This window comes from Ursus americanus, chromosome 22 (assembly GCF_024610735.1).
Source record: "Ursus americanus isolate L20-20 chromosome 22, mUrsAme1.1.p, whole genome shotgun sequence".
Classification (NCBI taxonomy): Eukaryota; Metazoa; Chordata; class Mammalia; order Carnivora; family Ursidae; genus Ursus; species Ursus americanus.
Genome location: NC_142148.1, coordinates 36,874,320 through 36,890,558, shown reverse-complemented (window position 1 = coordinate 36,890,558; position 16,239 = coordinate 36,874,320). Strand labels below are relative to the sequence as shown.

Genomic DNA, 16,239 nt, shown 5'->3' with positions numbered 1-16,239 from the left:
CTGGGAGCACCCTGTGAGTTCAGGGCTCTGCCTCCTTTCCCTAATTCTTACCCTTCATTATTCTCCTTGCTTGTGAGGCCCCAGTGAAGAACATCCATATTTTCTCTTCCCCACTAAAATTCCCATCTCTACTCATGGTTCCATGTCAGCTGGTGCTCCATAGACTGTGTTCACTCCTTGTCTACATGACCTCGCATGGGGCCTGGCAATAGTAGGTGCTCATTAAAACAGTATTTTTAAATGAATCAATAGCTGAGTACAACAAAGAACCTTCCCCACTAATAGCGTGAGCTAGTGTTCAGTCGTTATCCAGAAAATAGTAGAAAAGTATGTTAGATTTGAGAAGGAAAATGTGGGTCTGTGTGAAGATTTTAGCATTAAACATAAAGAATATTCATTTCTAAAAAATCTCCTATTCTCAGCTAACTAGCCAGATTTATAAAAGCAATTTTAATAAAAATTTAAACTTACGAAATATTTTTTTTTGTTTCTGAAACATTCTTTACAAAAATAATACATGAAAACATTTGCTTTGAAATGTGTTCAGATGGGCCTGAAATCTCTTTTGTCCCCTATTTTGCAGAGGTAACTACTGTTATCGAGGTTTCTGGGCACTTTATAGACATTTTTGTTTGTGTAGTGTCCCCGCACAGCCATCCATAGAGACCGCACAGGGTGGGTACTGCTCCGGTCCTATCCTGCTACACAGTAGCCACGGAACAGGCGTGGGTGGCACTGGTGAGAGCATGGTTAGTGTGGGGGCTGAGGCGTCCGTTCTTTGGGGCTAAGATAGTGGGTAACACCAATGTCAAGGTGCACACGCAGCTGTCCTGTGGCTGCAACAAAGCGATGAGCACCAGGGACTAAGTCACTCTCGATTTAATAAGGAAACTTGGTGCAACTGCCAGTGGTCTCAGAGTCAGATAGTTGGAACTGAGCATGGCCACATCTTGCAAAAGATATGTAACAGTTTCTAGAATTGACACAAGATTAGGAAACTACTAGGTTGAGTTGATGAATGATTTGTGCTTGTAATTTACATCACCTAATAAGCACTTTTATGATTTCATTTATATTTATAATTTAGTGAAGTTAGAGAATAAAAATCAATACGTTTTTCCTTTAGGTTTTGACTTATAAATTGATTTATATTGTAATTCATATCACTGTTTTGGTTGTTAAATATTTTAGATATTACCCTGTGTTTTTTCTAATTTATTCTCGTATTTATGTTATTTATATAATGCTACAACAGATCTGCCACCCATTACTATGCAATTTTAGTGCTAAGTGCTATTCTTTATTCCTTAGTTGAAGGAATGGGATAGATAAGAGCACCTATCTCTTCAGATTATTATATTAAATAAGTTACTACATATAAAGGGCTAGGGTACTTTTGGGGACATGGCTGGAGCTGATTTAATTCAGTTATTATTATTTTCATTAAGCCTTGTACATGCTTCCCTATATTATTATCTGCAAGTATGTGTCTTGGTAGTTAGAGGAAATGTTCTCTAGAGTTACAGTGATATTTCCCCATGAACTTAATATTAAATAGGCCTTCTCAGAAATAAACTCTAATTATAACGAACTCGAGTGGAGATATGTAGGCATTGTAAGGATACCTAGAGGCCCAAGATCTGACTGGAGCTTGATTAAACACAGTGATATATTCAAAGAAAAACTTTATCCAGCAGAGGAGAGCTGGCCCATCTTGGAAGCACTGGAAAAGGAGAGTGCAATTCAACAAAACACACCAAGCACAACATCCCATTTTGGGTGTTAGAAGCACAATGTGCTCGCTTTCTGGAAATTGCTCCCTCTGACTTGTTGGGGGTGGGGTGGGAAGTACCTGGTACTTGCTCAGGACCCTCTTGGAGGAGAGGCCTCTACATAGGGCCGAAACATGCAGACGAAATCCTACTGTGGGGACAGGTGCTTAGGGCTCCTGGAGCCTAACCGCCAATCCACCGTTGAATCTGATGTTGGATCTTGGACTCTAGAGCAAACCCCTCCTACAGCTTGTAATTCGTCTACCACTGAATCTTGCCTAGAAGAAGGGAAAGTATTGCCAGGGCGATGGGCGTGTCTATCTTCCTGCAACGTAAATTCCACTATATCCACCCAACAGATATTTACCGAGGGTCCAGCCTGGGAACTGCATTACTCAACCCACTGGGGATAAAAGAGTGATAAAACAAACATAAATCCATGGCCTCCTAGGGTATTTATCCTAGCCTGGGAGTCAGGAAATGGATGATGTATTTACCTGTCTTTTGGAGGAAGGGAGTGCCAGAAGTTGGAATTTTAGATCAGAGTGGCAGGGGAGTTTTAAGGAAAAGTCTTGGGGAACAGTCAGAGATGCTGCAAGCAGAGGGAATCATGTGTGCAAGCCCAGGTGACTGGTGGGTGCCCTAGGGGGGCACCTGGGGACTGGAGCCCAGTGGTCAGGGCGGAAGTAGAGAACAGGCGAGATCATGTCAGGCGAGAACTCACTGCAAAGGCGCGGGCTTTTATGTGAGGATTTTGAAAAGAGGAAGGACCTGCTCTAAGAGTTTAACAGGATTCAGGATCTGCCTGTTTGTACAGAAGCAGGAGTACAGGCACAGGGAGGAAAACCAAAGAGAAAGTTATTTCAAAGCAAAAATGGAGGCCAAAATTGTTTTCATTTCTCGATTTTGTATGTTATTATCTTAGGAGCTTTATCATTAGAAATCAACATCCAGATTATAATTAATTAGGGACACTCACCAGAACAGCAGGTGTGACTTCATAAGCTAAGCGCAAGATGTAACTTTTATTCTATTAAATAACTAAATGCACTTTCTAGTTAGCTAAATTTAATCTCAGGGTAAATGTAATCATGTAGCACTTTTCAAGGGAGCTCTGGGTTTTCTCATTCAATTTAGGGATTTCTCATGCTTCTTCTCATGGTGGATATTACCTGCTGCCCCTTCCTACCCCCATGCTTGTGTTAACACGGGTGCCCTTGGTTGTCATTGCTGTCCCACACTAGCATCATGGAAATATCTGGGCTTCTGGCTGGACTTTGGACCCTAGTGACCTGTATTCTGGGGTCCCCAAACTTATCTCAAGGTTTTTCCATCTGCTCCCATCCCACCTTGGTCTTACCCCTGAGTGGATTAGAAGGTTATATCATTGGTTGTGGAATCTTTCACCTAGGCTGGTGGAGGAAGGAAAAGAAGATTATGTCTGTTTTTTTTTTTTTAATGTCTTTGTCATAGGCTTCAAAACTCTGTGTGTTTGTGATATCGATAAATAGAATACCAAAGAACAATTAAAAAAGAATCAACTATTGGGAAGTGCTACATCTTGGGTAAATCTCAAATGATGCAGTATGTTAATATGCTGTCTGACTGCATTTGTACGAAAATCTAGACCGTACAAACTAATCTATAGGACAGAGAGCAGATAAATGTGTGTATGAGGAAGAAGCAAAAAGAAATTTTAAAGGTCATGAAGGACTTTTGTGGGTGAAGTATATGTTCATTATTATGATTGTGGTGATAGTTTCATGGATGTCTACATTTGTCAAAACACATCAAATTGCATAATTTAAACATATCCGGAATACATATGTCAATTATAACTAAATAAGGCTGATAAAAATCGAATAGAGACAAGATCTTAGGGCAGCTGTGCGATTATAAATAGTAGCACAGACAGCTGGAGACATGTCACTTGATGTCTACATCTCATTGCTCTAGTCCATCAGTAATGAACTCCACGGAGAAAAAAGGCTCTTTTATTTATTTTTTTAAATTCTACATAGACCTTCAATGATTGTGAGATAGGGAGATAGAATATATTGGTTGAGCGCTTGCAGACTGAGCAGTGTGGGCCATGGGGACAGAGGTGGGAAGGTGTCTGAACTTGCTACTGGCAGCCCCTTCTCCAGCATGAGCATCCCTCATTTTTGCCGAGGCTGCAGGGTTGTCCTTGTGGCCTCAGAAGCAGTGCCCTATCGTGTCCTGGTTGTGATCAAACCCTCACCCGTCATTCTCCCCCAGATGCCCAGCTTCTCAGCTGCAGGGACAGGATCTGCTGGATGGAGACTCGGTGCGATAAACCACACCATCTGTCATGTTGCTGATGGCGGGACTGCTGATGGTGGGCGGATCCAATTCCAACATGGATGCCAAGTAGCATCTCCATGCTGAAGGATTCCTTGACTCTGCCGTAGGTGAAGAGCTAGGTGTGTAAGAACTCACCTGCAGGGGCGCCTGGGTGGCTCAGTCGTTGAGCGTCTGCCTTCGGCTCAGGGTGTGATCCCGGGGTCCTGGGATCGAACCCCATATCAGGCTCCTCCGCTGGGAGCCTGCTTCTTCCTCTCCCGCTCTCCCTGCTTGTGTTCCCTCTCTCGCTGGCGGTCTCTCTCTGTCAAATAAATGAATAGAATTGTTAAAAAAAAAAACAAAAAAAACTCACCCTGCATTTTCCTGACTGGCCCTAGAGTACGGTCACCCTTCACCATTCGTCTTCTTATTGATGAAGACACTGTTGGGTCTCCAGTTGCCCACTGGAATGGCCTCGGAGGCCATGTTTCCTTGTTGACTCAGGGGGTTCAACAGAGCCTTTCATTTTTCCACCCACAGCTGTGTTTGAACTGTTTATGACATGCATCACTCTTGAGTGATTGGCATCACTCTTGAGGGTAGCCATGTAGGGAACCCCCAGGAGCATGGCAGACACCTGCTAGACACCTTCCAGCAGCTCTAGGTTGATGTGCAGTGGAGAGTCCTCACTGACACTACTCTACCTTCCCGTCTGAGGTCTGCTTTGAAAGTGAAGGCTGAGTATTAACTTGTTCTCTCTTTCTGCATTGTGCAATAATAACTATGAAGGAGAGATGATCCAAATGCCAGGGATGGGGGGAAGTGCTGTGGGAGAAGGGTATGGGAGGTTAATTCAGTTTATTCTCTGCAATAATATTTCATCACTGTAGATTCTTTTCTTACAATGTTAAGGACCGTTCCCTAGACCTTCTTTGTTAAATATATCAAGGCTTGCCACTGTTGGAGGCCTTTGGTACTAGACCCTAGAGGACTACCTCAGCACTGCAGATACTTCCCCTGGGATGGGAGCTCTCCTAAATATTGTGAACAGGACAGGTTGTGTTTACAGCATTGTGGGGATGCTGTTAAGATTATAAAGCTCCAAAGCTGCAGTTGGCCTCCTTTCTAAATGCTGTTTGACATTCCTCTATATATAAGATACGGGAAATGGGGCAATAAAGCCCATTTTTACTGCATTATTTGTGCAAAATATCTGGTGCAGACTCTTGCTTGGGAGCCCTGGGGAGAGCTCTGGGTTATAAAAGAGGAAAGAAGAATTGTTCTAAACACGAGCATCATCCTGATTCTATTTCACCAGAACTTTGGGGCTTGGGTGACCTCAGTGTAATTCCTGCCCTAAATGTTCATTCAAGTATTTTATTAAATTGAGCTTCTAATCACCCAGAAGACATTTTCCTGAGCCATACCCATGGCTGACAGAGGTAGGTGTGAAGGGTAGAAAGCAGGACAGGGATAAAACTCCCCAAATTTACTAGCTAAAACAAGCCTCTAGTTTGGGGAGAATTCTAGCAATTTTAGTTTCCTTTTGTAAAATCTATAATTAAAACATAATACACATGCCAAAAATTACATTTACTGAAAATGTAGAGTTCAATACATTTTCAGAAATAAAGCAGCACCTTGGGGCGCCTGGGTGGCTCAGTTGGTTAAGAGTCTGCTTTTGGCTCAGGTCATGATCCTGGAGTTCTGGGACCGAGCCCCGCATTGGGTTGCCTGCTCAGTGGGGAGTCTGCTCCTTCCTCTCCCCCTCACCCAGCTCATGCTTGCTCACTCGCGCTCTCTCTCTTTTTTTCTCAACTAAATAAATAAAATCATTTTTTTAAAAAAGAAACAAGGCAGGACCTAAATAAAAAATAGAGCATTTTCAGCCTTCCAGAACTACTCTTACCCTTACACACACACACACACACACACACACACACACACACGCACGCACACACACACACGCCACTTCTTATCCCTACCAACCTCTCCCATCCCACAAACCACTGTCCTGACTGAATACTCTAGATTAGTTTTGCCTGTTTGGGAATATTGCAAAGATAGAATTGTATAATATGTTTATTTTTTGAATTCTCTTGCTCAAAATGATGTTTATGAGATTAATCTGTGTTGCATATGACAATAGTTCATTGATTCTCATTGCTTCTCATTTCTATTATGTGAACATATCACAATTGTTTGTAATCCATTCTAGCATTGATGGACATTTGTGTTGTTTCCAGATTTTAGCAATTACCAAGAAAGCTTCTGTGAAAATTTTTATACATGGCTTTTGGTGACCAAAGCCCACCAAGTTCTTTATTGGTAACTTGCATATTTGTTGTATTTTTCTGATTAATAGGAGTTGTTATATATCCTTAACAGTAGACTTAATCAGACATATATATTGCCAATAACTTCTCCCATTTTGTGGGTTGACAATATTCTTTTGAAAATCAAAATATTTCTAATCCTCCTCTTATGCTTACAGGCTATGGGATTTGGGGGGCATTCACCCATTTTCTCTAAATCAACTTTCTCATCAGTAAAGTAAGGCATGGATTTCTTCATTTTCTATTTTCTCTTGAGCCTGTAATTACATATACCATTCTCAAGAGGTTTAAATGAGGCTCTAAAGAAAAATTTAGGGGTTCCCATCGGTGGGATTGAAGTGAAGGAGGAAAGAGCAAAGGAACTGCACTAAATGTATATAATGGACGTAGTGGCATCACAGGGACATTTCCAGCCTTGGATTTCCTCCTCCTGTAAATTTCTAGTCACTTAGGACATAATTTTGAGAGTTCTATACTACAGAAAGAATTTCTAGTAAAGAAAATGTACTTCCTATGCAGGGTGGTAATGGCCGTTTCTCAGTTCCGCCGCACTGGAGTCCTATTTCTTAAGCAGTCTACCCCGTGGCTTTGGACATTTCCTGCTTGGCATGAAGAAGCAAGCTGTTGCCATCTTGTCCCCCAAATAGACATCTACAATAGTAATGATACTTAATAGATTATTTTAAAAAAGGCAATGAAGATCCTGAGCAAAAAATAAAATTTGTGTGGTAATAGTGGTAGAACATTTGTGTGAAATAAGTTTTGCTTCCTTAATTTTGTTGCCCTCATGTTGACCTTCTGAGAGAGGTATATATTGTCTTGTTTCCTCAAGAAGAAGCCCAAGGAATCAGTGTAGGTTGATAACATCATACATAGCTATTGAGCACCTGAAATTTGCCTTGTTCCAAATTAAGATGTGCTATAAGTTTAACATACCTACTGAATTTTAAAAGCTTGGTACAATTAATTAAATGTTGATTACAAGTTGAAATGATAATATTTTTGGATATATTGGCATAAAAAATATATTTTTAAAGATTTTATTTATTTATTTTAGGAAGGGATAGAGAACATGAGCTGAGGGAGGGAGGGGCAAAGGGAGAGAGAGAAAGAGAGAATCTCAAGCAGACTCCAGGTTGAACACAGAGCCTGACTCAGGGCTCAATCTCATGACACTGAGATCGTGACTCTGAGATCATGACCTGAGCCGAAACCAAGAGTTGGACACTTAACTGAGTGAGCCCAAGTGCCCAGAAAAATATTAATTATATATGGAGCTCGTGTTATGTTTCTACTGGACAGCATTCTTACAGGTTATGAGTGATAAATAACCATATCCATGGATTTGAGTTCACCACTGTCCCACTTACAAAGGCAGGTTCTGCTTGTTCCGTTTTGTAGAGCACCAAAAGAAGCAAAAGAAAGGGAGAGAAGCACAGCTATGGCTTCATGCCCCAATCTCCCACAAATAGATTCCAAGTTATCCACCTTCTCATGTACAGGACATGTACAGGACATGTACAGGAATCAAGAGAAGTACAACCTCATTATTCCTTCTACTCCTTGTCCTGTGACCCGTCATAAAAATTTCTTTTCTATTTCCCACTTTGGCTGGAAAATCCTACAATCCTTCTAGCCCATTTTACTTCTAGTTCAAGTAGCCCCACAGATGCTCACCTTGTCTTTTGGAGAGGAAAAACTGGTGAATAGGATATTCACTAGGCACTTAGGTCTTTAAATGCTTGCACTTATTTGGTGTGGCTAGGGAGAAGGGACTCTACGCTCTCAATCTACCCATGAAACAAGAGGGGAGGGAGAAAAACAGAAAACACTCCAACTTAAAATTTAAGAAATAATATGGCACCAAAACAGATACATAGATCAATAGAACAGAATAGAGAACACAGAAATGGACCCTCAAATCTATGGTCAACTGATCTTTGACAAAGCAGGAAAAAATATCTGATGGAAATAAGATCGTCTCTTCAACAAAAGGTGTTGGGAAATTGGACAGTCACATGCATAAGAATGAAACTGGACTACTTTCTTACACCATACACAAAAATAAACTCAAAATGGATGAAATACCTAAATGTGAAACAGGAATCCATCAAAATCCTAGAGGAGAATGCAGGCAGCAATCTCTGTGACATTGGCTGCAGCAATTTCTTGCTAGACATGTCTCTAAAGGCAACGGAACCAAAGCAAAAATGAACTATTGGGACTTCATCAAGGTAGAAAGTTTTTGCACAGCAAAGGAAACAGTCAATAAAACTAAAAGGCAGCCTACAGAATGGGAGAAGATATCTGCAAATGACACATCAGATAAAGGCTTAGTATCCAATATCTATAAAGAACTTATCAAACGTAACACCCCAAAAAACAAAACATCTGGTCAAGAAATGGGCAGAAGACATGAACAGACATTTCTCCAAAAAAGACATACAAATGACCAAAAGACAGATGAAAAAATGTTCCATGTCACATAGCATCAGGGAAATACAAATCAAAACCACACTAAGATACCACTTCATACCAATCAGAATGGCTAAAATTAACAACTCAGGAAATAACAGATGTCGGCCAGGATGTGGAGAAAGGGGATCCCTCTTACACTGTTGGTGGGAATGCAAGCGGGTACAGCCACTCTGGAAAACAGTATGAAGGTTCTTCAAAAAGTTAAAAATATGACCCAGCAATAGCAATACTAGGTATTTATCCAAAGGATACAAACATAGTGATCTGAAGGGGCATCTGCACCCCAATGTTTATAGAAGCTGTGTCCACAATAGCCAAACTGTGGAGGGAACCCAGATGTCCCTTGACAGATAAATGGATAAAAAAGATCTGGTATACATATACAATGGAATACTAGTCTGCCATCAAAAAGAATGAAATCTTGTCATTTGCAACAACGTGGATAGAACAAGAGGGTATTATGTTAAGCAAAATAAGTCAGTTGGAGAAAGACAAATACCGTATGATTTTACTCACATGTGAAATTTAAGAAACAAAACAGATGAACAGAAGGGAAAGGAAAAATAAAATAAGACGAAAACAGAGAGGGAGCTAAACCACAGGAGACTCTTAACTATAGGGAACAAACGGAGGGTTGCTGGAGGGGAGGTAGGTGGGGGGGTGGGGTAACTGGGTGATGTGCATTAAGGAGGGCACTTGACATAATGAGAACTGGCTGTTGTATGCAACCAATGAATCACTGAATTCTAGCTCTGAAACTAATAATATAGTAAATGTTAATTAAGTTGAATTTAAATAAAAATTAAAAAAAAATAAATAATGTTGCAACATAGCAATCTCTTATAGAATGCTGATCACGTGTTCAGGAGTAAACTAACACTGATTGATGGCCATGTAATATGCCAAGGGCATTCAATACATTATCTCATATGTCCTTACAACTGACCAATGAAGTAGGACCATTATTATTCCCATTTTATAGATGAGAGACTGAGGCTTGAATTCTCTTGGCAGCCTCTTCTGCTAATATTCAAACTCTGACAGGCTGACTCTAGAACTCACCAATGTAATAATGATACTTTACTGCCCTAAGTAAAGCATCCTGCAGAATATCAGGCTTACAGTAGGGACTTAATACATGGTAGCTTTTAATACTACTATGGTCACAGTTCTTATTTACGCTGCCCAATGAGTAAGAAGCATAGCTGGTTTTTAAGTCCAGTTCTAAACCTCTTTTTCCTGTCCTGTCCTTTAAGTTGACTCCTGTGATCCCATCATCCTTTTTTTTTTTTTAAGATTATTTATTTATTTATTCGACAAAGACAGAGACAGCCAGCGAGAGAGGGAACACAAGCAGGGGGAGTGGGAGAGGAAGAAGCAGGCTCATAGCGGAGGAGCCCGATGTGGGGCTCGATCCCACAACGCCGGGATCACGCCCTGAGCCGAAGGCAGACGCTTAAACGCTGTGCCACCCAGGCGCCCCCCATCATCCTTTTTAATGACTCCTGTGGTGGGTGGGGGTGTTGCATAATTTCAAACACCTGCCAGCTCCCACTGGTCAATAGCAGGTGCGGGAGTGTCGGTAGGAGTCTGAAGACACATCAAAACTCTGGAGAGAAGGAGAACCGTGGTTGGTTGGAATGTCTTTCATGGGCGTGACAGAGGGAGCGGTGACAACATGGCCACATTATTTGTCACTTCTGCCTACCATACTCACTATACTCTCATTACTCAGAGGCATCTAACCCCTGAGTCTATCCTCCCCACCTCTTCCTCCATGCTCTGGCTCTTCCTACTTTCTTTAGAAGAAAGCTACTTCTTAACTAATTTAAGTCATTGACATAAAGAGTGGGTCACAATTCCCAGAGGCACTGACTTTACAGCAGGGAATTAACTCCAGAGATGCTCTTCCCTAACCTACCTTTTCTCATAGTTAAATGTCATGTACTCCTACGGGCCCGGGGAAGGGGACGAGGAGGCATTGGGAAGAGAGGGAAATACTTGGAAGCAGCTAACCTTTCCTTGTACCCCCCATCACACTGCATCCACCTGCGGATGGATCCTACTTTAGTAATACGTAGCTGGAAGCCCCCCAGCAAATCCCCAGGGAACAGATTTTAAATGTTCACTTGGGGGTCTACTCTTATATTTGGACTCAAAATAGAATCAATTTTCTCTCCGTAACTGAGATGATTTGGAAAACAGATATTCTCTTACAGACAGGCCCAGGTATGCTTTATTATGTGGTATAAACACAAAGCACTGATATTTGTTTGAAATATGCCCCTAAAGCCTTCAGAGGGGGACCAAGTGTGTGAAAATGGCATGAATTAGAACAGGCTATAATACTCTGAATGTACCGTCTGTCCTCAGCCTTGCTGTTTTGCAAAAAGCATCTAAAATTTATGCTCTTAGATTTGTCAGTTTAAAATTGTGAGCTGTGTGTTAGGCCAGCACAGTAAAATATTGACGGCACCACTGTGGATGGCAGAGTGGGGGTGGGATGATAATACATCAAGATCAAAGGCATTGTTCAGACTTTATAAATTCTGCAGAGATTTTTATCCTGCCTCATTTGTGAATTTGAAGAAGCTTGCCATAATATCTTCTTTTTCCTTCTTAGATATTTAGGAAGGACCACAAATTATATTGTTTTCCTGTCACTTTTGGAGACAGGCTGTCAATGAACAAGCTGTAAATGATATGATATCCTTAATAAATACGTGTGGACAAATCACTTGGCAATACAAGGTTAGGAAAAGAGGCAATAGGTGGTCGGTGACTCACAGCGAATGCGTAAGGAAGCTTGGGGAGTAAAGAGTCTGTTCTCTGATACAGCAGTATTGTTACAAAGGCCTTCACCCCGAAGCACTGTAGATTTGACAACTTTGGTATCACAATTTACAATAATCTGAAAGGAAAAACATGGCATTAAGTATTGGAAAGGGAAAATACTTCTGGACCTCATTTAAACAAGTACTGATGCCATTCACTTACAGAACATCTGTGTGGCATCAAAGGATGATCTCAAACAGAGTGTTGAAACAGGGGAGTCCACAATAAGTCACACTTTTATTGTTTTCTTTTTTTTTCTTTTTTTTTCCCCGAAAGATGACATCCTGGGCAGCCTTTGCATTTTGCTTTTTTTCCCACAAGCCAAAACCAAGATGTCTTTAGAATCTGCCTGGGGAGCATGGCCAGCCCTTATATCCCTTTGCTATAAACTTGAAATGAACTTGATTAAAACGTAGGTGACTATATTATCACTTTAAAATATGTCAAGAGACCCTTGTGATTTGGTTTACGATCATTCTGGAGTATGAGTAAGCTGGTTCTATTGGATAGTGGAGAGAAGCTAATTGGGGGAAAAATTCTTTCCTTCAAAGACTTACATGAGCCTATCTAATTGGCATATATTTGCTCAAAAAGGCACGCATGACATAACATTATTTTAAGAGGCAGTTTTTATAATCGGTGTAGTGCTTGCTGCCTGCTCTTCTGTTTCAACACATGTACATGGAAAGAAGCCCTGTGGCCCTGTTAGAACCAAGGGCTGAAGACCAGCCATCATTTTGGGTGAAAGAATATTCAAGCAACTTACCAACTGGGTTTCTGATTAGTTATCAGTTATCAGAACCATTTTATGTTTTCCTCTGCTCTTTGACATTAATTGCATCTATTACTGAAGATGTGATACGTATGTAAGGAGTCTTTATTTATTCCAGGCACTCTGCTCTGTGTCAGGAATGTCATGGGGACGTTACCCTCCGAGGGCTGACAATCTAGTGAGGGAATGTTTTACTCAAGTATCTTACTCCAGCCATTTTGGTATAAACGTGATTCCCAGTTGTGAAGGGCAAGACCTCAATGCATTTAATCCTTCCTGAGCTCCTGCTTTGTGCAAAGCACCAGAAAAATGTATGAATTTCAAGTATATGCTTATAAAATCCAAGGCCAGCGTTTACAATCAGTTTTGTTCTCAACAGAATATCAGCATCTTACTTGATTAGTGGATGTGTTCTTAACTGACCTGGCATGGGCCACCAACAACAAGGAGTCACTGATGATGGCAGTCTTCGTCATTTTGAGCCAGAAGTCTGTGTATTCACAGCCTGCGAAGGGGGAAGAGCCCATGCTGGAGCATAGGCTGCCCCTGGTCCCTGGTGAGAGAGGATGAGTAGAAGCATCTGGCTGGACAGTATGGAATAACAGGCAATCGTGGGAAGTAACACGTATGCATTTGCTTCCATTCCCTGGCTGGTTTGCTTATCTTTCCATCCTCTAGAAACAAGTATTTTTCCTCCTAACAGAATAAATGGGAGAGATGATGGAAAAAGAACCCATCTTTATAAGTTATACCAAAGAACAGTGGCTTCTTTTAAAACCCATTCCATCTCAGAAAACATGAACTATTATGAAACCCTGCTACATTTCTCCACTGAACATTACCAAGATGTGGGCGGAGCTGAGGGAGCTAGGGAGTTGATGGTGAGAAGTCCACAAAGATAATGCACAGGCATCCTTTCAATCACTTGGTACCAAAAGCACAACTTCTACCCTCTGTAACATGCACAGATCCAAGAATTTTTTTTTTAATGATTTTTTATTATATCATGTTAGTCACCATACAGTACATCCCCGGTTTCCGATGTAAGGCTCGATGATTCATTAGTTGCGTATAACACCCAGTGCACCATGCAATACGTGCCCTCCTTACTACCCATCACCGGTCTATCCCATTCCCCCACCCCCCTCCCCTCTGAGGCCCTCAGTTTGTTTCTCATAGTCCATAGTCTCTCATGTTTCATTCCCCCTTCTGATTACCCCCCCTTTCTTTATCCCTTTCTTCTCCTACCGATCTTTCTAGTTTTTATGTTCCATAGATGAGAGAAATCATATGATAGTTGTCTTTCTCTGCTTGACTTATTTCACTTAGCATTATCTCCTCCAGTGCCGTCCATGTTGTAGCAAATGTTGAGAACTCGTTCTTTCTGATAGCTGAGTAATATTCCATTGTATATATGGACCACAACTTCTTAATCCAGTCATCTGTTGAAGGGCATCTCGGCTCCTTCCACGATTTAGCTATTGTGGACATTGCTGCTATGAACATTGGGGTGCATATGGCCCTTCTCTTTACTACGTCTGTATCTTTGGGGTAAATACCCAGTAGTGCAATGGCTGGATCATAGGGTAGCTCAATTTTTAAGAAATATTTTGACTCTCAGAGTGGCTGTATTTTAAAAATGAGTATCATTATGCTGGTGAGAGCGACAGTTTGTACAATTCATTTGGAAGGCTTTTTGGCGGTATCGACTAAAGTCAGGACGAATATGACCCAGCAACTTCCCTCCCAGGTAGATATGCAATAGTAATGAATGTGTATCTTTACAAAAATATGTGTACAGGAGCATTCAGAGAAGCATATCCGATGACCATCAAGAGTAAATGGAGGGGCGCTTGGGTGGCTCAGTCGGTTGAGCGTCTCCCTTCCACTCAGGTCATGATCCCAGGGTCCTGGGATCAAGCCCTGCATCAGGCTTTCTGCTCAGCGGAGAGCCTACTTTTTCCTTTCCCTCTGTGCTCCCGCTGCTTGTGCTCTCTCTCTCTCTCAAATAAAGAAATAAAATATTTTTAAAAAATGTAAACGGATTAACAGGTGATATTCTCACAACATGCCAACAAGAACAAAAGAAGCATGACCACATTCAACAACACGGACAAATCTCGAAAACAAAATGTTGAGTAAAGAAGCTCGACACCAATGAACACACACTGTAAGTAAATACCAAAAAAATAAACAAAAACTATTGTGAGGGGTCAGAGTAATGGTTCCCCTTGGGGCGGTGGGAACTGGGAGGGGATACAAGGGGGCTTCTGGAAGGCTACAGTGTTTTTGAAATAGGTGCTGTTTCTACGGCGATGTTCACTTCATGAAAATTCATTGAGCTGTACACTGATGATTTGTACTCTTTTCTGTGTGTCTGCTATACTTCAAAACTTATCATAAAAAGTGGTGGGCCACTGGGAGCTACCTTATAAATCGAGAACAGTCAGTATTAAGTAGCTTAAGTGTCTTTTGTTACGAACCCATCAATGGTGCCTTGTGCACCAACGTTTGCCTGGCACTGTTGTGCGTTAGAGAAAACATTTTTTAAAAAGTACAACACATGGGCCCTTCCCCGGGGAAGCGCAAAATATAATTGGGATGACAAGCCGAAGGAACCTATCGGAAAATTTAGCAGGTCAACGTAGAGTTCAAGCACCAACAAGTGTGTTTGGAAAAAAAACTGTCGGACTTTAGATAGACAGACAGAGGCCCTGGCTCTCTGCAGCTGGTGACTAACATCTGCTAACCATTCCAGTCCTACTTTCTTGAGAAGCCTTCCCTGACTCACGTCTGTTCCCTACTCCCATGATGTCCCCAAACATGCTGGGTAGCCCACATCACTTAATCAGTCATGTATTATATTGTTTAGTGTACCGCTCTACACGTGTCCGAAACAGTTCTGTTAACATCTATGTCCCCAGGCCTAGCTCAGACCCGGAAAATTGGCTTGAATAAATAAGAGGGGGGAAAAACATGAGCTGACAATATGAATAAAGACTTTACAAAGGGGCCTCATTTAAGCTAGATTTTGAAGGATGTGCAGGAAAATGAATAATAACTGAGCAACAGAGAAGGTCTTAAATTATTTCCATATGAGTCTCCTTGAATTACCACAGTAACCTGATGCTCTTGGCTCCATGATTCCTAGTTAATTCATCCCTCTCTAATATTCAGAGAGTCTAAGTAACTTGCTCCAACTCAAAGTTGGTTAGTGACCCAAATTGGAAAATTGAAATAGTTCAGTGTCTCAACTTAGGTTCATCTTAGGAAAAAAGGAGGCAGCTTAGCACGTACGGATGTGCTCTTGTGGATCAATAGAACCCCCACAGGGTTATGTGCATTATTTGGGCCCTGAGAGACCTTGGAGTGGAGACTGTTCCGTTCCATTAAACAAACAGTAGGATGTTTTTGCTTTGTTTTTAAAGAAGGCCAAACGATTTCTCTACAGGCTTAATCCATTTGACCATGTAAATCCCAGCCAATTGTTAAGTCTTAAAATAGTCTTGTTCATATCTGGAAAGGAGACGTTTGGGTATAAAATCGATATAAGCCATCAAAGTGTATTTCTCAGATAAAATCTAGGAGGACCTGCAGCAAGGAGGGCTGACAGGTGAGGCCAGAATGACTAAGCTTGATCTGGCAGGTGACCAGGTTCTGGATCCTGCTACTAAGTGTGCTCTCGGCTCCCCTCCCGCCCCCCCACCTGTATGCTGTATGTATGTTTCCAGGTGCTTGGTGT

At 41.5% G+C, this 16,239-nt stretch overlaps 1 long non-coding RNA gene across 10 annotated transcripts in view; it reads right to left on the bottom strand.

The window, feature by feature from the left end:
* LOC123799865 (uncharacterized) overlaps nt 1–16,239 on the bottom strand; it is a 503,415-nt gene that overhangs the window by 19,380 nt on the left and 467,796 nt on the right. For 8 of the 10 annotated variants that reach the window (XR_015720954.1, XR_015720957.1, XR_015720959.1 and 5 more), the window contains 4 exons: nt 12,921–13,193; nt 11,678–11,801; nt 8,501–8,596; nt 4,233–4,398 (listed from right to left, as the gene is read on the bottom strand). This is a non-coding gene — a long non-coding RNA (uncharacterized LOC123799865). The remainder of the gene's footprint in view (nt 1–4,232; nt 4,399–8,500; nt 8,597–11,677; nt 11,802–12,920; nt 13,194–16,239) is intronic. The other 2 variants (XR_015720958.1, XR_015720962.1) reach the window with 2 other exon arrangements.